The sequence below is a fragment of the Triturus cristatus genome, chromosome 1_1, assembly GCF_964204655.1.
Source record: "Triturus cristatus chromosome 1_1, aTriCri1.1, whole genome shotgun sequence".
Lineage (NCBI taxonomy): Eukaryota > Metazoa > Chordata > Amphibia > Caudata > Salamandridae > Triturus > Triturus cristatus.
In genome coordinates this window covers 1042280465-1042302913 of record NC_140579.1, presented here as the reverse complement: position 1 = coordinate 1042302913, position 22449 = coordinate 1042280465, and positions in this window count along the sequence as shown.

The window sequence follows — 22449 nt, the reverse complement described above, 5'->3', positions numbered from 1 at the left end:
TTTTAAATTTTTTTATTAACCCCCCTCCTCCCCACTCGACCCCACCCATGAGTCATGCCGGCCGAGACTGCAATTAGAACAGCCCCAAACCCCACTGTTTCCTCTCTGTTCCCGTTGTCTGAGGAGAATAATGTATGGTAGACCTAATGCACAGTCAGATCTCAACAAAATTCTTTAACTTGCGCTATGACCAGTCTCTCCCTAAGCAGTTAGAACGATTTTCAAACCTCTTGCAGTACAAATGAAAAGTTCATAATGTTTTTCAAATGCCTGATTTATTACTACTTATTTGGCTGGAATTGGCTTGCTACTGTTGACACTGTCTTATCAGATGATCTAAGATGAAGTGCCTAAGTAGTGGTAACCTCAAGAACATATATGGCAATTTTTCCCTACAGATAACTTTTTGACAACAAATAAATCAGTATATTCAATTAAATAAATCTTAAGCCAAGAAGGGTCAAGTCCCGTAAGTTTAGAAACCATGAAAGTTTATTAAATAATTTAAGGGCAGTACTAAAGGAAAAAATAATAGTCAAAATGCATGGTAAATCAATACATGGAATTAGCATAAGGCTTTGTCAGATACAGAGAGAATAGTCTGACGTGAAGTCAAATCTCAGAGCAAAGTCCTAAGTAATAGTCATACTGACAAGGGTCCACTCTCTAAGTTGGGCAAACCAGACTCATGGATCACTGCCAAAAAGCAGCCCTTTTATACCAAAATAAACAGAGAAAATCATATTGTCAAAATAAAGTGATCAGATCATTATAAAGATGGACACATCAGAATATAAATGTAATGCATCAACATCTAACACCTAACACCATCCCAACACCATCACCAAAATGAATATTACTACAACCCCTTTTGACCTAGTGTCATTGGATGTCAGTACAAATCTAGTTCACATTTTGTTTTGTGCAATGTGAGGAGAAATAAAAACTGACATGGCTGTTAGGATTCAAAAAATGGAGAATAGGCCTGGTTCGGACACACTAAAGTCAAGCACTGAAAAATCCAGTTTCTGCAAAGTATAGTGTTTTTGTTTAGTGCAAGACTGTGCATTACACTAGGCACATATTGTTAATAAATCAGACTCATCGTTCTCGCTACTCATTTGGAAACATTGTGGATGCACGGACCGAGGAGTTATACTAATTCTGCCCCTCTTATAAGGGTCAGAAAACAGTCTCGTGATCCCACAGAGGGAAACCCCTGTGGAGGGGAACACGAGGGTGCCAGGGTCCCTCCAAGTATCGCGCTGCAGTCAGATGGGCTCACACACCGCACCCACCTTTGAATTAATCCCGTTCCCCCTTCAAAGTGAAGCCTGCAGGGAAAGCCGGATTGGTGACTTCAGCAGCGTATTTGTCGTTCATTAATGTGCTGTTCACACCTGCACTGTGAATACTACATTCACTGTTAAAGGGGGCGCTGTTCTATGCCCGGTGTACCCTATTAAGGGTGGCCTGTGGTGTTACAAGAGAAGATGAGCCCGAACAGTAATTCGGGCCCAGAAATTGAGGTCCAGGTCGCAGGAGGAGGTGTGTGGCTGTTCCTATCGAGACGTGTACTTTTCTCAGCCAACATTTTGGTCATGCCTACAGACGGTGTATTTGGAATAATTTTGAAGAATGAATCCGTGGTTGATGGGTGTCATGTTGGATTATAATCACCTGGAGTTGCTGAGATGTGTTTGTGGTATGTACTTTGCAACTCAAGTGTTCCCCGTGTGTTTGCTCGGTTGGTGCAAATCTGCAGATCCTTTGGTTAATGTTTGACAAAGCTCGACTTCAAACACTCTTTATGGCTTCAGACTATCTATGTTAACTAGGCTCTTAGGGGCATATTCACTAGAAAATGTCAGAGGACGGAGCTGCACTAAATTTGGCAGCACCCCACTCAGACATATTCACAACGCAGGAATGCGCTGTATTTCCGCAATACAGAGCACCCCTGTGTTTTCCCTAGTGCTGGCGCTAAAATGAGCTGCCTGCACCAACAAAGTCACCTTTGCACCATACTGCACGGGTGCCTATGTTGCAGGGAATTATGTTTATGTGCAGGAAGGCTCCCATTCCTGCACAAAAACATCCAGAATGGCTATTTGTTACTTCCATGTGTGGTGCATTCTGCAGCACACATAGAAGTAGCAAATTGTCATTATTAAATGATTTTTTATGTGCAGGAAGGGACACCTTCCAGCACACAGACCATCATTAATGGCTTTTTGATCTTTCTATGTGTGCTGCAGAATAAAATAATTTCTCCTTGTGCACCATTCGAACATCTGGTCTTATATGGCGTTGCGGTGGAACGCCCACAGCAACACCCACTGCATGCCCCTTTGCTGCAGAGGACTGCGGTGGAAAGGGGCCTATTTACAAGTTGGCGTTAAGCCAAGCTAAGTGGCTTAGCGCGACCTTGTAAATATTGAAAATGGCGCTGTGCCACCAGAGCGTCAAAAAATGTGATGCTGCGGTGGCGATAGGGGCTTGTAAATATGCCCCCTTGTCTCGAAGAAAGAATGTGCCCATGCAGGACTGAATAACTAAACATTAGGCAGCATTTTGCATTTATATATTTTTTTCCATTCCCATGGCCAGGACATACTACCATGCATACACTTCAAAACATGACAACGTACAAATAGTTCAGGGGTATTTTCTAATATTATTTATGTATCCTACTTCCATCTCTAGAAGAATATTAAACAAAATCCTGGCTCGCTTGTAAATGTGGTTTGTAAATATCTTTTGTAGGCATTTAAATATTGCCAGAGCTAGAGTATATGTGCAAGTGTTCTACAGCATCAACACCATTTAAACAATTCTCCCCAATTTTCTCCTATGTGCTTTTATTGTTCAAGACATGCTGAATCTTCAAACTGTTGTTTTAACCCTTCTCTTTGATGTCCATGTTTTTTGCAGGTGGCAGTTCCCTTTGAGCTGGTCCAGTATGACGCTGAAAAGGAAGAGCCTGCCCGGGATAACAATGGACGTTGCATCAAAGTACCAAGAGGTAACGCTGCAACTCTTTGGATAAAATGTTAAAGACCTAGACTTATTCCCGCTTGTGGTGAGCAGGTGTCCAGGGGAAATGGAGAACATTATATCTGTAAGCTTTGGACATCCCTAAGGGTGAAGGAAGAGTCTAGGTCAAACCCTGGCAAGAGCCTCCACACCTAAAGTCTGAATTCTCACATTGACACTGACTCGTTCACCAATCACAAACTGGGAGAAGGGTGCTGGTGGGCTGTGGGGATTGAGACCATACAAATGAAGAGTGACCATAGTACCTTTAGGATTTAAATTTCCCCACCCATTTGTACTGTGGTGTCTCATCTTCTCTTGACCTCATGCTGGTGAAAACAAGTCGTCCTCCTATTCTTGTTCTCTAAAGGATTGGAGCAGAATGTAAGGTGTGGGTTTGTGTACAACTAGCACTGTAGATTGCTCTGTGACATTTAATACTGTACTAGCGTTCTTGCTGTTTCTTGTCCGTGCTCACAGCAGGGCAGCCGTTCTGTTGTCGGCAGCGCTCATAGGAGCAGGTAGGAGGGATTGGTCTCTCGCTGTAGTATCAACCCGCCATCTTCCCCAGCCCAATCCTATTACTTTCTAAATATTAGGGGTCTGCATGTTTACAAACTGTTTTATTGGGCTGCTATATTGATTTCTTTCTTGCGCATTCTTCTTTTTCTATGATACACATGGTTCCCTAGGTGGCTGCGGGTGCTCGGGGGGACGAGGGCAGCATTGTCTGTATCTGTTAGAAACATCAGCAGCCCAAGGGTGGGGGAGGTTTCCCTAGCCAAAGACAGGGGGACATTCCTGCAATAGGCAGTGAATGATTTGGAATGGGGGAAGTCTTCATTAGAAGACCTATGCATCCATGTTTTGGCATATGGCAGGTGGGGGGATTAAAGGGGGAGGAAAATTAGTCAGATTAAGGTGTGGTTGTTCAGGGCAGGATGGGATGGCTAAGGGTGGAATTAATGCAACAATGAGTAGACTTACATGCATGTGCTGAAATGTATTAGGCCTAAAATCCTCCAATAAACGTTACGGGAGGAATTTAAATATATAGCCTACACATAGTTGCACTGACAGAGACACACTTGTCATACAAAAAACACATTTAACTAAACAACTGGGTTACAAATTGGTTACACACATGTTACAAACTGCTTCAATACGAGGGGTTGCTATAATGGTGGTTTAGAGTCTGGAACATAAGACTCTTGAGGGTCACATCTGATGTTAGGGGCAGATGTGCAATTGTTCAACTTATGGTATATGGCCAGAAATGTATAATTTGTGAGGTTTACAGACTGGATGTGGATGACCCGGAGATGTTGAACACATTTTGTCTGGAATTATTAGATTGGCCCAGTGAAATGCTGTTAATGGGAGATTTTAATTGAGTTATGGATTATGCTCTGGATTCTACTAATCATCTTGCTTCTTTCTCCGTGAATGGTAAAGACAAGGACTTCCATTTCGGTAAATATTTAGTTACATGGGCTTACAGATGCCTGGAGGGTGCTGTACTCTAGTTCACCAGGGTACGCATATTATTCATCCCTACACAAACACTATTCCTGAATAGACATTATTTTTATCAAGTTGGGAATTCTTTGAGAAGTTGAAATGGAAGTATGCCATAGGGTTTGACCGGACCGCAATCCTTTGATTTTATGTATTAGCTTATAAGCGATAGGGGTTGATGGCATCAGTTCTCATTTCCTAGACACCTTCTCACTAACTTGGAATACCGAAAAACAAGTTCTTTCACTGGATTTTGGGAGGACAACTTAGGCCAACAAAAAAGAGGGGGGGACCAGGATCCTATTCAGGTCCAATGTCCGTGCTCCACAAAGTACCGTTAAATCATTGAGGACATTGTTCCGAGTTGGAGGTGGAGAAACTCACCTGCTCAACGGGGGGGGGGGGATAGAAAGATTAAGAGTAGAATAGAAAACTGGAGAAGAATGAAATAGAGAGAGGCAGAGGTTTATCCCCGGTATCAAGGATCCAGTCCCGAAGGGGAGGGCCAAGTCTTGCCTCTTAGTTGACCTCTCACACCCGAAGGATGTCATGCTTCATCATCGGGCTTTTGCTCCTCGTCAGGCCGGCACTGCAATGCCCGACGGTCCTCCGAAGGGTCACTTTCGCGGAGATCTTTTAAAGAGAAAAGCAGTTAGGTGAGTGCGGGTGTGTGGGGTGGATCCAGGTAAATGGTAGTGGAGTGCGTGCAGTAAAAATACCTAGGGGTGTCCAAAGGAAATATTTTAATAGTGTGGTACCCCTGGTAGATTAAAAACCAGAAGGTTGGTGAGTTACTGTAGGGCTCAATGTGCCCGTGTAACTAATAAAAGGTCGACATGTTTCACGCCTAGTTAGACTGTAAGATCAGTGGCGTTTCTTCAGGACCTAGCCGATGTGATAGTTGTGCACAATAAGAGTTGGGTTCCGGAATAGAGTTGGTAACCCAGGTAAGTGTGAGGGGACTTGGGTGTGACCACAGGGCTACAACTCTTATCGTGCACAACTATCACATGAGCTAGGTCCTGAAGAAACGCCACTGAACTTACAGACTAACTAGAGTTTCTCCACCTCCAACTCGAGGACAACTTAGGTACAGTTACACCATTGGTGCAGTGGGATACTCTAAAAGCTATATAAGGGGCATTACCACACAGTGTATTGACACGCAAAAAAGGGGCATACAAAGCAGTGTCAATCAGCTGATGCAAGTGATTTTACTATTAGAAATATCCCATGCAGCAGCTATTAGGGTTAAGTCCCCTGATGAGTGGCTTCTGTATGTTGAGCTTATTAGAAACCAATCTAAATTGGGTCAAAGTTTTAGGGAGAAAATTGCAGCTACCTACTCTAAAAATAAATCTCTACAGTATAAATATGGGGACCAGGTCGGGTGAGCACTAGCCCATCAGATCTCGGATAGAAAGGCTAAATGTATGATCCACAGTATTAAAGGCAGTGAAGGATCGGTCCATACTTTACCTCAAGCCATTGCTGAGCAGTTCTCTTTAATCTATCAGACAACCTCAAGTTCCATGCATGTTGGAAGTAACGACATATGTTTAAGATAGTAGGTTGCCAGAGGTGGAGGAACTCCAGGCAGAGTTGTTGCAGATGGATATCACTACTGGGGAGCTAAAGGCTGCCATTACAGCTCTGCCCTCGAGGAAAGAAGCAGGCAAAGACTCAATTCCTGTAGAATATAAAATACATTTAAGGATAGAATAATCCCCTCACTCTTAAAGGTAACACAGCATATTTATGAGGTTGGCAAAGTCCAGGACATATTGAATATGAACAATATCGCAATATTTGTAAAGAAGATTCAGCCACCACAAGAAATGGGTTAATATAAGCTCATATCCCTCATCAGTGCAGATGCCAAGATCTATGCCAAAGTGTAGCCACACGGCTCGGCCTCTTTTACCAGATATAGTCTCCTAGCTGCAGCACAACTTTATTCCTGGCAGAGATAACAACAGTCATCTTAACACTGCAATCGCTGCTTTTGATGTGGCTACAAAGTTTGCTACGATTCTATTAGATGTAGAGAGGGTTTTTGATCGTGCAGCCTGGGAATGTCTTTGGAAAATAATGGATGCTTTTGGGCTTGACTATCAAATTTGCAAATTAGTGCAGGCTCTGTATAATTTGCCCTGTGTGAAGCTGGTATATGCCGAAATATCCTCTTGGGCCTTTAAAATCCAGCAGGGTACTAGGCAGGGGTGCCCGCTCTCCCCTCTTCTATTGCACTATATATAGAACCTTTTTTGCAATCGGGGTATGCGCATACGCTAACTATCTGGCATCATATTTTATGGAACCAGAAACCGCTATGAACTGCATAGTAGAGGAGGGTGAGACATTTGGGTGAGTATATGGTTATAAATTGAATATCGCTAAGACTCGGATGCTGTTGAATGATGAGTAGGCTACCCGAATATCAAGGGTACTGCTAAGCACTCTCAACACTGTAAATCAAAAGTGTTACTTTCATGCTATTTAATGGTACTTGTTAGGCTTGTAATCCTTAGTGTGGTCTTCCCCCAAACATTTTGCCTTCACAACTCCTGTTTTCTGAATTATATTTTTGTTGGCATTATGACTGTGCACTTTTCCACTGTTCGCCATCCTCATCCAAACTTTTTAAGAACCCGGCTATGGTGTCACCAAAAACATCAGTGAGGAGTTTATCCTTATCCACACAATCCCACCTCATTAGCACACCCTTATTTTTTGTAGACACCATTGGCAGTAGGGTCTTTCATGTCTTCAACTTAGTGGAGGAACAGGCTAAAGTAATTGACAGACAATTCTGATCACTTAAAACTTTGTCTAAGACTATAAAGTCCTTTATCCAGTCCTGAAGATCGAAAGAAAACAAAATAAAATTCATTATACTTGTGTGCCCTCTACCAGTAAAGGTTGGGATTAGCTCTGGCATTTATGAAACACAATCAAATGGGAAATCCAAACAAGGCTTTAATAAAAGCAAATTAAGAGCATCTCCATAAGAACTGGGACAAAAATGTGTAAGAGCGTCACCCTTCAGGCCTATTAAACCACAAGACACTGTGGTTGATTAGTGACAAAGACAACCTTCCATACAAAAGATAGAGGGCCACTGTGATTATCAATAAAGGACTCGGGTTCCCCACATAAGGAATTAATAATATTAGTGTTTTTCTGAATAAAATTGTTATTATAGAAATGTATTAATAAATTTTTTCTTGAGCAACAGTTTACCAAAATAACTTGAAAATTGGAACACATAGGTGCCGATCACGATCCGGTAAAAACCGGGTACGAACCGTCAGACGGAGCATATTCTCCGTCCGACGCGTACCCGGTCGTCAAAATATACAAACATGGAATTACGATTCGCACGGAAACACCATTTCCGTACGAATCGTACAAAACCCCGACCGACGAAAATAAACGTACAAATGCGATCCGGGAAAGCGCCGATGTGACGTCGGGACGCACGCAGCCTGCCATTCACGAACCAGGAATTACGATTCGCACCGACGTCATCCCGCACGGTGAATATTTTCCGGCTGCCAAAAACTGCCGGGAAATCAGGACGACGCGAACAAGGAGCACCGGTACGAGACGGACAGACAGGACGACGCGAACAAGGAGTACCCGTACGCGACGGACAGACATGGACCCGAACCTACGTGTCATCCCGGCCCTCATAGCAGTCGACCTCCTCTACAGGTTCCGACGCAGACGCCGCAGAAGGTCAGAACAACAAAGGGAGGGAGGAAAAGGGGGGGGGATGGCAGGACCAGGGCAGGCCACAAAACCCCCACCAAAGTCACACAGCACACATGCCCTGGACATACCTGACCCTCAGGCCCTGGTCACTACGAGGGGGTGGGGGCGTGTCCAGCTAAGCCAGCGACCGCCACAACGGAAGTTCTTGACGACGCGAACCGGCAACACAACCAGACAGGTACGTCCCGTACCCACGCCTTAAGAGCGTGGGTACGAGTCGTACCACGCCCACACCTACGTCACCCCAACAATGGCGGGACGGCTCGTACCCACGTGGCAAAGGCCTGGGTACGGCCCGCACAAGCATCACATAGCGTGGGGACGGATATGTACGGACCGTACCCCCACCCCGTATGCATGGAGCGTACCCCCAACCCCAACAGTGTAAGTACGACACGTCCCCCCACCCGCGTATGCATGGAGCGTACCCCCCACCCCAACAGTGTAAGTATGACACGTACCCCCACCCACGTATGCATGGAGTGTACCCCCCACCCCAACAGTGTAAGTACGACACGTACCCCCACCCGCGTATGCAAGGAGCGTACCCCCCATGCCAACAGTGTAAGTACGACACGTACCCCCACCCGCGTATGCATGGAGCGTACCCCCCACCCCAACAGTGTAAGTACGACACGTACCCCCACCCACGTATGCAAGGAGCGTACCCCCCACCCCAACAGTGTAAGTACGACACGTACCCCCACCTGCGTATGCAAGGAGCGTACCCCCCATGCCAACAGTGTAAGTACGACACGTACCCCCACCCGCGTACGTATGGAGCGTACCCCCCACCCCAACAGTGTAAGTACGACACGTACCCCCACCCGCGTATGCATGGAGCGTACCCCCCACCCCAACAGTGTAAGTACGACACGTACCCCCACCCGCGTATGCAAGTAGCGTACCCCCATGCCAACAGTGTACGTACGACACGTCCCCCCACCCGCGTATGCATGGAGCGTACCCCCCACCCCAACAGTGTAAGTACGACACGTACCCCCACCCGCGTATGCATGGAGCGTACCCCCCACCCCAACAGTGTAAGTACGACACGTACCCCCACCCGCGTATGCAAGGAGCGTACCCCCCATGCCAACAGTGTACGTACGACACGTCCCCCCACCCACGTATGCATGGAGCGTACCCCCCCAACAGTGTAAGAACGACATGTACCCCCACCCGCGTATGCATGGAGCGTACCCCCACCCCAACAGTGTAAGTACGACACATACCCCCACCCGCATATGCATGGAGCGTACCCCCCACCCCAACAGTGTAAGTACGACACGTACCCCCACCCGCGTATGCATGGAGCGTACCCCCCACCCCAACAGTGTAAGTATGACACGTACCCCCACCCGCGTATGCAAGGAGCGTACCCCCATGCCAACAGTGTAAGTACGACACGTACCCCCACCCGCGTATGCAAGGAGCGTACCCCCCATGCCAACAGTGTACGTACGACACGTCCCCCCACCCGCGTATGCATGGAGCGTACCCACACACGTGTATGTTCTAAGTGTACATATTGTGAAACAGGAGGGGTGGGTGCCTATCACTCCCAGCAGTGCCCAGTCACAAGAGTGGTGGGTGCAGAGTCCTCCCAGCAGTGCCCAGAGACAGGAGGGGTGGGTGCCTATCACTCCCAGCAGTGCCCAGTCACAAGAGTGGTGGGTGCAGAGTCCTCCCAGCAGTGCCCAGAGACAGGAGGGGTGGGTGCCTATCACTCCCAGCAGTGCCCAGAGGCAGGAGGGGTGTGTGCAGAGTCCTCCCAGCAGTGCCCAGACACAGGAGGGGTGTGTGCAGAGTCCTCCCAGCAGTGCCCAGACACAGGAGGGGTGTGTGCAGAGTCCTCCCAGCAGTGCCCAGACACAGGAGGGGTGTGTGCAGAGTCCTCCCAGCAGTGCCCAGACACAGGAGGGGTGTGTGCAGAGTCCTCCCAGCAGTGCCCAGAGACAGGAGGGGTGGGTGCCTATCACTCCCAGCAGTGCCCAGAGGCAGGAGGGGTGTGTGCAGAGTCCTCCCAGCAGTGCCCAGAGACAGGAGGGGTGGGTGCCTATCACTCCCAGCAGTGCCCAGTCACAAGAGTGGTGGGTGCAGAGTCCTCCCAGCAGTGCCCAGACACAGGAGGGGTGTGTGCAGAGTCCTCCCAGCAGTGCCCAGACACAGGAGGGGTGTGTGCAGAGTCCTCCCAGCAGTGCCCAGAGACAGGAGGGGTGGGTGCCTATCACTCCCAGCAGTGTCCAGAGGCAGGAGGGGTGTGTGCAGAGTCCTCCCAGCAGTGCCCAGAGTCAGGAGGGGTGAGTGCAGAGTCCTCCCAGCAGTGCCCAGACACAGGAGGGGTGTGTGCAGAGTCCTCCCAGCAGTGCCCAGACACAGGAGGGGTGTGTGCAGAGTCCTCCCAGCAGTGCCCAGACACAGGAGGGGTGGGTGCCTATCACTCCCAGCAGTGCCCAGAGGCAGGAGGGGTGTGTGCAGAGTCCTCCCAGCAGTGCCCAGAGGCAGGAGGGGTGTGTGCCTAACACTCATAGCAGTGCCCATGAAACGCAAAGGGTGGAGTAGCCACAGATACCATGCCCACAAATTGCAGTCAGGTGCACAAAGACCCTGCAGTACATGTACCACATGTGTGCGAGGCTGGGAGTATACGCATGCATAGCGCAGAAAAGAAAACATGTACACATGAAGTCATGTCAATAGTCCACATACACAAGTACAATGACTACCAAGAATGCCACGAATGATGCAGGTGGAGACATCGCTCAGCATGCATGTGCAAAGTAGAAGGAGTCCGTCACACACCCAGCTAATGTACACACAGCTCTGCGCTAAATATTGGGAACACCCTGCAGGGAAGATGGCAGGGTACACAGAGGAAGGAATACACCTTTGGACAATTTCACCATGCAGCAACTGCTTACATGAACACAGAAACCTAGCTAACACCGTGTGATGGTACACAGATCCCAGGGTCCCCCCTATGACCAGCACACAACTACATTTCCCACACAACCAACACATGATCACCACCCAAAATCATGTAGCAGCCCCACCAACAGCAATATCAGAAAAGCAGTAGTGTTCAAAGGAAACAAAAATGGCTTTAATCAGCATGATCACAAATTGTATGTTCGTAGAAATTTCAATATTTACAAAGCCCATAGGGCAGTCCAGAAGTCACAGCTGGATGGAGGACACAGTGGGATGCGTGTCCCCTAGATTGCCTGCACAGTTACATTCCGTCGTCTTCCACAGGGGTGAGGGCATCATGTGGGGGGGAAGAAACAGGAGGGTGAAGGGTAGGCGTCGTGGGTACAGGGATGGAGGACTCCACCACAGGGGGTGGGGCAGGGCCAAAGGTGGAGGCCAGGATCTCGCTGCACACCTTAGCAAGGTCCTCCAGGGAATCCCCTGCACCCGAAGGAACCACAGGCCCCAAGGAGGGGGGGGGGGTCAGAGGGATGGGTCACAGCCCCACTGGGGGAGGGTGTAGACAGGGGGGGGAATCAACCACCCTGACCGAGGACTTCCTTGACCGCTTGCGTGGTGGCGTCACTGTGGGGCTCAGGGACAGAGCGGCCATGAAGGAGTCTTTGGGGGAGATGTGGCCAGGAGAGCTGAGGGGAGGGGATTTGGAGGGAGTGGATTGGGTGGAATGCGGACTCCCACTCTGGCTGCGTATCACACGTTTGCCCCCCGACCCAGTGGGTGTGCCTACTTCACCCTGTGTGTGCGTGTCAGGAGGTGTGCGGTGGACCTTCCCTGCTGGTGTGGTGCCTGTGTGTGTTGTGGTGGGTGCATGCTGATGTCTGGGTGTACGTGGGACAGGCATGGGAGTGGGAAGTGTGGATGGGGCAGGGGTAGGGGGTGGGACGTAGCGCTGCAGGAGACCCACTGCTGCAGTCAGTGTTGAGCCTATCGACCTCAGCAAACTGCGTTGGTCAGCCTGCGATGAATGAATGCCCTCCAAGTATGCCTCCATGTTGTTGAGGACCTGGCTGTGGCCATGAAGGACATTAAGGATCGCAGCCTGACCAATCTGCAACTGCCGCTGGATGTCCACAGACTCGGCATTGGCGGCAGCAGTGGAGACAGGGGCAGGGTGTGCGGTGCCTGGCAGGAAGGAGACATGTAGTGACCGGGCACGTTGGGAAGGGACACGAGCAAGTGGGAGGCAGCTGATGGCAATGGAGGGGGCGGGGTGCGATGTTGTGCCGCTGTCAGATGGTGGTGCAGCCTCCGCCCACTCGGAGAGATCATCCTCGGACCCGTCAGCTTCATACTCTGTTGTGCCAGTCGACAGGTCCCCGGCTTCACTCTCCTCCGCCTCAGTCCCACTTGATGTGCCAGCCCCGATGTCACCGCTGGCACTGGTGCTCGGCCCCTCTGCTCCGTCTGTGCCCATGTCTCCCTCCGTGTCCCCCGACGATGCTGTGGGCAGGGTGAAGAGACAGAAATTAATCATACACCTGTATGCATATGTCACATAAGTCCAATCTACATAGGTTACAGTGCATGGCCTGAAACAAAAGAAGAGTTACATCTACAAAACAAGGTACATATGTAGGGCATGCAAGACACAGTTGTTTGACCCACCATGCCACTGAAAAACTATGGAGAGCATGACACAATAGCAAATGAGATGGAATGGAATTTTGACTGAGGAGCAAGGCCCTGGGGACAATCCAGCACTGCATCTGCACCACACAGCGTGGCAGGAAATAGGGATGAGCAGGGACCATATCCAGGAACAAGAGGCACATGCAGCATAGGTTATACTGAAAACATGCCCACCATGACTGGCCCACTGCACCTTGAGTGCATGTCCAGACAAACATCACACACTGGCCAGTCCTAGCAAGGAGATATCAGGTTGTGACATGAAGGCCATGCCCGCACCACCCACCCCCTACATGAGACTATTATTTGGAGACACAGGAAGCACTTACATCCCTTAGTCTGGGTGAAATACACATGGGATGCAACAAATCAAGGTTGCACACAAAATACCCAAGGTGCGCCTGTCCAAATAATCATGTACAAATGGGCATCATCAGATGATTATAACAAGACACACAGGCAATGTCCACCGTGAGTATGAACAAGGAAAATCAGGTCAGTCTGTACAGTGGACACTTGTACTACATTTCACGTCAATATACATTTGGCCAGGGGACAATGGCACAGAGCACAACCTATGCTGTAGACACAGAGATTGTCAACATATTCAGATTACACACATGATACCTAGGAAAATATGCCCCTGGGGACAGTAGTGGCCACACAACTCCATGCTCCTGAATGGGAATGACTGCAACACACGCTACCATCCCGCACTATGCGTACCGCACACTCATGCACATCATGTCACAGGCCACCACATAGGACATGCGGGCTGTAAGGCCTCACACTTGAGAGACTAACTCCCATGTCTGGACTCAGCATTAGTGCCAACTGACATGGAACCCACAAGACCAGAACTGTACAGGGCACAGGCAAGGTCCCAAAACCTGTTACACACCACCCCCACACATGATGCTGCAGGCATTGTACACGTGGAGAAGGTGCCAGGCTACATAACCTTGTGATGGAGTGACTTCACACAGACCAGGGAACACATTGCAAGGAGGGGAAGGGAGGCAGGAGAGCACTGCAATACTGTGGGTAACAGGATCTGCACAGCACCATTAAACCCTGGCAGTGCATCCATGGAACAGTGCACTTACAAATGCTGGTGAAACACAACAAACACACATGTACCTACCCCCTTCCTGCTGCTGCATCTCCTGTAAGCGCCTGTCCAAGTCTGGAAATACCACCGCCAGCACACGCTTGTGGATGTGGGAGAGACGGCGGCGCCCGCGGTTCTTATGGCTCTCAGGTGAGTCCCACAGCAGGACCCGTGCGATCCTCCGCGTCCAGCACCGGATATCCTGCCAGCGTTTCCTCACCTGGGACAGGCTCCGCTTCCGACCATCCGCACTCCTCACGGCACTGACAGCGGTCAGCCAGATCTGCTCCTTGGCAGAGGCGCCTACCTGTGAGGATGAACAAGTGACACTACATCAATACACCTGCAACATGTCACAGAGACACATATGGGAACAAATTAGCTGGTTACAAGGCATGTCATGCAGCCAACGCATTGCACCTTTGCCATAGGGACATACTCCTCTGGGGAAGGGCAAAAGCAGTACGTGCCAGTGAAAGTACACAGGTGGAATGAGGGCAAAGACACAATCAATTATCAAGGCTCACACTGTGCATCACACCCACCCCTCCTGACTCTGGGCACTGCTGGGAGGACTCTGCACACACCTCTCCTGACTCTGGGCACTGCTGGGAGGCCTCTGCACACACCCCTCCTGTCTCTGGGCACTGCTGGGAGTGATAGGCACCCACCCCTCCTGTCTCTGGGCACTGCTGGGAGGACTCTGCACACACCCCTCCTGACTCTGGGCAGTGCTGGGAGGCCTCTGCACACACCCCTCCTGTCTCTGGGCACTTCTGGGAGTGATAGTCACCCACCCCTCCTGTCTCTGGGCACTGCTGGGAGTGATAGGCACCCACCCCTCCTGTCTCTGGGCACTGCTGGGAGGACTCTGCACACACCCCTCCTGACTCTGGGCACTGCTGGGAGGCCTCTGCACACACCCCTCCTGTCTTTGGGCACTGCTGGGAGTGATAGGCACCCACCCCTCCTGTCTCTGGGCACTGCTGGGAGGCCTCTGCACACACCCCTCCTGTCTCTGGGCACTGCTGGGAGTGATAGGCACCCACCCCTCCTGTCTCTGGGCACTGCTGGGAGGCCTCCTGCACACACCCCTCCTGTCTCTGGGCACTGCTGGGAGTGATAGGCACCCACCCTTCCTGTCTCTGGGCACTGCTGGGAGGCCTCTGCACACACCCCTCCTGTCTCTGGGCACTGCTGGGAGACATCAGGCATCCCCCCCCGGGACCCCCCCCCCTACAGTACATAGCATGTGTGTCACACCTGGACACAATGGCAGAAGTCACAGTCACAAAAAAAGGGACACAGTCTGTGCTAGTAGCTCTGCACTCACCTGATACCCTGGTCGCCCATACAGCAGGGGGTACTGTGGGAGGATCACATCCAGCAATGCCAGGTTCTCCTCCAGGGTGAATGGCTGTGACCTCTCCACAGACCTTGACATGGTTCCAGGGAATCAGGAGCAGCAGCAGTGTGGTAGAATCGAAATATGTGCAGGCAAGTGCTCCCTCATGGGACCTGGCTGCCTTATATCTGCCTTGCTGGCCTGTTTCATGCACAGGAGTACAGAGTGATTGGTCACTCACCTTTGCATCCTATGTTTCCTCCAATCCCTTCAAACCTAGCACGGTCAGTGGGTTCTTATTGTGTTTTTTTCTTCAGCATGATGTCAACCCCACAAACACATTGCAACAAAGTAGATTCATTCCAACTGACTTCTGCTGTGCACCTTCCAGAACAAATTCAAACTTAAAACTTGGTCTCCATGACAACCACCATGCATGTAGGCCTTAATACTTGTCCCTCATGTGTCCCCTATGTAAAGTTGAGCTTCACCCACAGGTACGGTGTGTTCCGGGCGCCTAGGGCACCCCAAATGCATAGCAACGGCCCGTACACGCGTGCGTACGTTCACTATCACTATGGGTGTCCTCGCGTATGAGTACTCGTACTGGTACGGCCCATACACACGCCTGTACGTTCACTATCACTACGAGTACGCATACGCGAGAACACCCATAGTGGTACGGACCGTACACACGCCTGTACGTCCACTATCACTATGGGTGTCCTCGCGTATGCTACTCGTAGTGATAGTGAGCATACAGGCGTGTGTACGGGCCGTACCACTACGAGTACGCATACGCGAGGACACCCATGGTGATAGTGAACGTACAGGCGTGTGTACGGTCCGTACCACTATGGGTGTTCTCGCGTATGCGTACTCGTAGTGATAGTGAACGTACAGGCGTGTGTACGGGCCGTACCACTATGAGTACGCATACGCGAGGACACCCATGGTGATAGTGAACGTACAGGCGTGTGTACGGTCCGTACCACTATGGGTGTTCTCGCGTATGCGTACTCGTAGTGATAGTGAACGTACAGGCGTGTGTACGGGCCGTACCACTACGACTACGCATACGCGAGGACACCCATGGTGATAGTAAACGTACAGGCATGTGTACGGTCCGTACCACTATGGGTGTTCTCGCGTATGCGTACTCGTAGTGATAGTGAACGTACAGGCGTGTGTACGGGCCGTACCACTATGAGTACGCATACGCGAGGACACTCATGGTGATAGTGTACGTACACACACGTGTACGGGCCGTACCACTATGGGTGTTCTTGCGTATGCGTACTTACTGACCGTACACATGCCTGTACGCTCACCATCACTATGGGTACACATACGGCAGCACTCCCATAGTGATATGGGAACGTACACAGGCCCTCTTAGCAGCAGTACGGTGGTTTTCACACATCACAGTGGTGACAGGCAGCACACAGGAAGGAATAGGGCTGACATACTTGTCCATGGATGGACATCAAGGCATTGTCTGGGCAGTACTACATGTGTGGGGCACAGGTGTGACAGGCTGTGATGTGGAACATTACTCCTGAGTCGAGAAGGCACCAGATGTATGATGAGATGTGTACAGATGTAATGTGTGACGGTGCAATGTGTGCCAGGCATGCCCTTGACTCCTTTGACATGTGTGCATGTCGTACTGCACACTTGGGATGAGCGACACTGGCATGGCACGGACACCAACACACGGAAGTGTCCCCTGATGCCCGGTACAGGGGTTACCACACCTGACTTGTCACTACCCACGGTGCACGATGTGACAATTTCATGTATGTGTGGGAGGTTCCCATTAGGTTGATGTTGGAGCACCCTCAAAAGCTGCAGCTGTTGCAGCAACCAACATGTGTCTGTGTGTAGATTGACATTGCACACTGTTCCGCACACCATGCCACATGTGGTATCGGATGTGAGGTGCGTATGTATGCATGGGACACGGAGTAGCGTAACAAGGACATGTCTGCATCCTCTCTATGAATGTGTGGTGAGTCATGACATGTGCACCTTCATGGCAAGGTGTGTGGGCTGTCCTAGTGTAATGTCATGTGACCTGTGGCTCTAGTGTTCCGCTACCAGTCTCTGCAATCGACATCCTACTTCTGCTGATGTGTGGGTGTATGTCACTCATGTCTTGCGTCTGGCTGTTCACTTGCACTGGGACACAGCTAATCTCATGCCATGGCATGTGGAGGTTCTCAATCTTCGTGTGTAGCTGGGTCTTGGTAGGAGTGTCACCTGCCAGCCATACGTGTCCAGGGCATGTGGCACATACCTGACTCCGTATGTAGCATATGTGTATAGACAGATTAACATGTGCTCAGTACAAATTAATTGTTGTTGTGGTGCACTCACTCTTCCTTGTCACTTCCAAATTACTGCAGGGCGCCGCCTCTTCCCCGACCAATTCCGGACTTGGCTGCCATGCGGGAGAATGACTGTATCAGGTGCTACCGCTTCCCCCAACGGTTGATTCTGGATTTGACGGTGAGACTGGCACCACACCTGCAACCGCTGCACAGGTATCCTACGGCACTGACACCCAAGCTGAAGGTAATGGCAGCCCTACATTTTCTAGCCACGGGTACCTTTCAAAATACCATAGCTCATGTTGGTGGCATGTCCCAGAGCATGTTCTGCCGTGTGCTGCATGATTTCTTAGAGGCCATGTTGATTCACCTGGATGACTTCATACATTTTCCTACCCCTGAAATGTTGACTGGGGTCAAGCGTGGATTCTATGCCCTGGGAGGGATGCCCCATGTCATTGGGTCCATAGATGGGACACATGTTGCTTTGGTACCACCACAGGCACAGGAGGTAGCGTACCGGAATCGCAAGCACTACCACTCCATCAATGACCTTGTGGTGTGTCTGTCCAACATGGTGATTTCACATGTCTGTGCTCGTTTTCCAGGATCAGCACACGATGCCTACATCATGAGGCGTAGCAGGGTGCCTGAAATGATGACGCAGCTGCGCAACGAACAAGCATGTGTTGTTGGGTACAGTCTGTCTGTCCTGTATTTTGCGTAGACTTCCAGCACAACCGCTTCTCCTGTTCTAACGATGTCCATGTGCTTTCCATGTAGGGGACGCTGGCTATCCCAACATGCCATGGCTGATCACACCTCTCCGCAACCCCATCATGCCGGCCCAGCTCCGCTACAACACCGCCCATGGCCGGACAAGGCGAGTGATAGAGAGGACGTTTGGCCTGCTGAAGAGCCGATTCAGGTGCCTACACAAGACCGGCGGCGCACTCCCATATGCCCCGGCGAAGGTCTGCAAAATCTTCATGGTCTGCTGCATGCTGCACAACATGGCAGTTGAGAAAGCTGTGCCACTCATCCTGGATCAAGATGACGAGGACCATCCACCCGTGGAGGACGAAGGGCTTGGCAATGGGGCTAGTGATGTGGAGGATGTGGAGCCGCAAGAGGACATCCGGACTCGGCTCATACGTGACTTCTTTGCTTAGTGGTGAGTACCAGTGTCTGAGTGTGCACGCATTGGTCCCCGTGTGGCATGTGTTGTGATGTGTGTCTCCACCTGCATGTATGGCACGTGAGTCAGAGGTGTGTGTGGGTGTGTCACTGGAGTGATGGTGCCAGTGATGGTTGTATTTCCCCAGTCATAATTGTGACCTAGCATGTTGTCATCCATACATGTGTCGAGTAAATGCACATGCAAGTGGCAGTGCTTTTTGTGGCTGACTTCTTGTGTGTCTCTCTTCCCCAGGTACTTGCGCATGCCGTCTGCTGCTTGCATTGTTGTGGCACTGCTATTCCTCATGGACACGTCATCGTGTGCTGACTCAGCGTTACAGGCACGGACACGTTTGGAAGTCTCCTTAGGGTAAGGGATGCATCAGGGGTGTATTGGCTGTGGCAGTTGTTCACGATGTATGCACACTGCCCCTGTCGATGTTTGGTTCCTCTGCAGACATGTTGCATCACCATGGTACACATGACATGCAGCTGGGTACACCTGAATAGATGGTCAGACTTGTTGACAGTCATCAGTGATGGGATAGTGGATTGTGATGATGGCATCAATGTGTGTAACACTGCCCTCGGACACATACGGTTTGCATTGGCTTGACATGCTGTGGGACTTCCACATCAGCGGATCAATGGTGTATGGCAGGCTCTCCGTGAGCAGCTGGGGGTGTTTAGCTGTTAGCCGACACTTGTGTGCCACTTCCATGGCTATCAGGCATTTGTGCTGCAGAAGGGGGGTGCCAGTGTTGGACCCACATGTTACTCCACATAAACTGTTCATGTGTACTTCAAGTTGCCTCTGCAATCCCGTAAACATGACTAATAAAGGTGTCCCTATGCCTCCAAGGTGCCTCTTCTCAGTCAATGCTGGTGTGTTGCCACGGTGCATCCAGCATGTCTGGCATGGTTTTCCCTGATAGTGGCTATGTGTCTATGTGTCGAGTAGCAAGATGCAAGCTGTGTGTGTGGGATGAGACTGTGTATTGTGCATGATGTCCATGACTGTGTGGGTATTGTGACATGTGCCATCCCCATGCATCCAACGTTGGCCAGGCCTCCATTATCTGCATCCACTGGACTCAAGCTTGCAGGACATGGTTCTGCCACCTGTCTACACATACCTGGGTGCCCCCCAGGACACTGGACATGATCCCTGACCTCTGCGCATGACTGTTGCTGTACTCAATATGTCTGTCGGCACGGTTGTGCGGCCACCCCCTCAGCTGGTTGGGCCCATCACGGGTGTGTATGGTGCTCCATGTCTGTCTTGCCTAATACACTGTGACCCGTGTGTCCTGTGCCAGACTCAGGCCCCAGGGTGTGGATGGTTGAAGTCAAAAGAGAACTCAGGCATGTTTAGACTTTACAAGACACATGTAAGGTAATAATGCAACCAGCAGGCATCTTCTCTTCATGGTGTGACTTTTTATTTTAGTGGGGGGGGGGGGGGGGGGTTATGACATGAGTGGCTTTCCGGGTGTTTGGAATCAAAAGTTCAGTAGGAGAGTTGGTGTCCTTGCCATTTGAAATCCTCAGAGTCCATGCCACAGTCTTTGTCAACATTGGTCAGACAGTGACCAGCAAGGCCATGTGGCGGAGAATGTCTTTTGATGCTGTGCTGCTGTTGCTCCAGTGGGCCAGGTGCCAGGCCAGGTGTCCTGGGAGATGGTGCTGTAGCGCCGACCCTCACGTTCTTTTCCGTGGACGACCCGCCCTCCTGCGGGGACCCTCAGAAGCAGGCCGTGACGATGTTTGGGATGCTCCATCGTATGTTTCCTCCTCCTCCTCCTGATCCCTCCCTGTGGGTGGTGATGTTCTACGCCTTCTGGCACAGGGAGGGTTGCCCATGTTGTCGGCCATCCAACGGAGTGTGCTGTGAATTACCGTGAACACCGTCACGAGCTCAGCCTGTCTGTCCTCCATCCTCCGTTGGTGTTGCAGTAGACAGGCATGTTGCTCCGCATGTTGCTGGGCCTGCTGGGTCTTGATCTCATCGAGGGTCCCCTTCATCTCATTGAGGGTGGACACAACCTGGGCCATGCCCGTGGTGTCCTGCCGGTATGTGTCCAGGATGTTTCGGACATGGGAATATACCGGTTCCCCAGCCAACTGGTCAGGCTGGCGCCTCCGCCGTCCTCCACTCCCACCACCCCTGCCCACTTGCACCTGGCCTGCCCTTGTGGGCACATCGGGTCTCCGGGACCCCTGAGGGGTGGCATTGGCGTTGTCGCCTGCCTCCTCCTGGGTGCCCGGGACACCGTGTCCCTCCTGGCCAGCCTGGCTGCTTTGTGGTGGTGGGGCAGGGATCCTGGGTGTCTCCTGGGATGTGGCAGGAGTGGGGGCGGTGGTTGGCCCCGTTGTACCTGACGCAGGTGCAACAGGTCGTTGGACACCAGAGGGGCCAGGTTGGTCGGGTTCGTCCACAGAGTGGTGAGAGTCGTCGCTGCCGGTGGGATCGGCCTCCTGCAGAGCCCGGTCCTGTGAGTCTTCCCCCCCAGTGTTGGGGGGTGAACCACGAGGTTGACCTGTGTGTGAGAGAGACAATGTTAATTTTGGTCCATGCAACATCCATGTTTCATCAGTTACAAAGTTGGAACATTTCCTCTGGGAATTTGGATCTGTCTTGCATTCCACTCACAGTGCACTTGTGCATGGGTGTGTCCCTTGGGCACAGCTTTGCCGCCTTTAACTATGTGTGGCACAGTCTTACTTGCTGCGTCAAGTGTGACTGCAGTCAGCTGTGGAGTGGGCAGGTGTGGCGAGCCGTGCATTGGCGCCTTCCGTGTTGCACTGTACGTGGGCACATGAAGTTGTTCCACACACTTATTTGATGCAGGTAGCTGTCGTTGTGCTTGTGCACAGGTTGTGACATGGCCCTGTGTTTTGCCATTGAGGAGAGGTGGGGTGCTGGCACTGGCCACCCTTGTCTACATGCACGCAGTCCACCTGCTGACGAGCAGACATTCCCACACACCACATGGCTGATTTGCTCTCCCTGTGTCTCCCTCCCTCTCTGTCCCCCTCTCCCTCCCTCTGTGTGTCAGCCTCCTCCCTCTGTCCGTCTCCCTGTGTCTCCCTCCCTCTCTGTCCCCCTCTCCCTCCCTCTCTGTCCCCCTCTCCCTCCCTCTGTGTGTCAGCCTCCTCCCTCTGTCCGTCTCCCTGTGTCTCCCTCCCTCTCTGTCCCCCTCTCCCTCCCTCTCTGTCCCCCTCTCCCTCCCTCTGTGTGTCAGCCTCCTCCCTCTGTCCGTCTCCATGTGTCTCCCTCCCTCTCTGTCCCCCTCTCCCTCCCTCTCTGTCCCCCTCTCCCTCCCTCTGTGTGTCAGCCTCCTCCCTCTGTCCGTCTCCCTGTGTCTCCCTCCTTCTCTGTCCCCCTCTCCCTCCCTCTCTGTCCCCCTCTCCCTCCCTCTGTGTGTCAGCCTCCTCCCTCTGTCCGTCTTCCTGTGTCTCCCTCCCTCACTGTCCACCTCTCCCTCCCTCTCTGTCCCCCTGTCCCTCCCTCTGTGTGTCACACT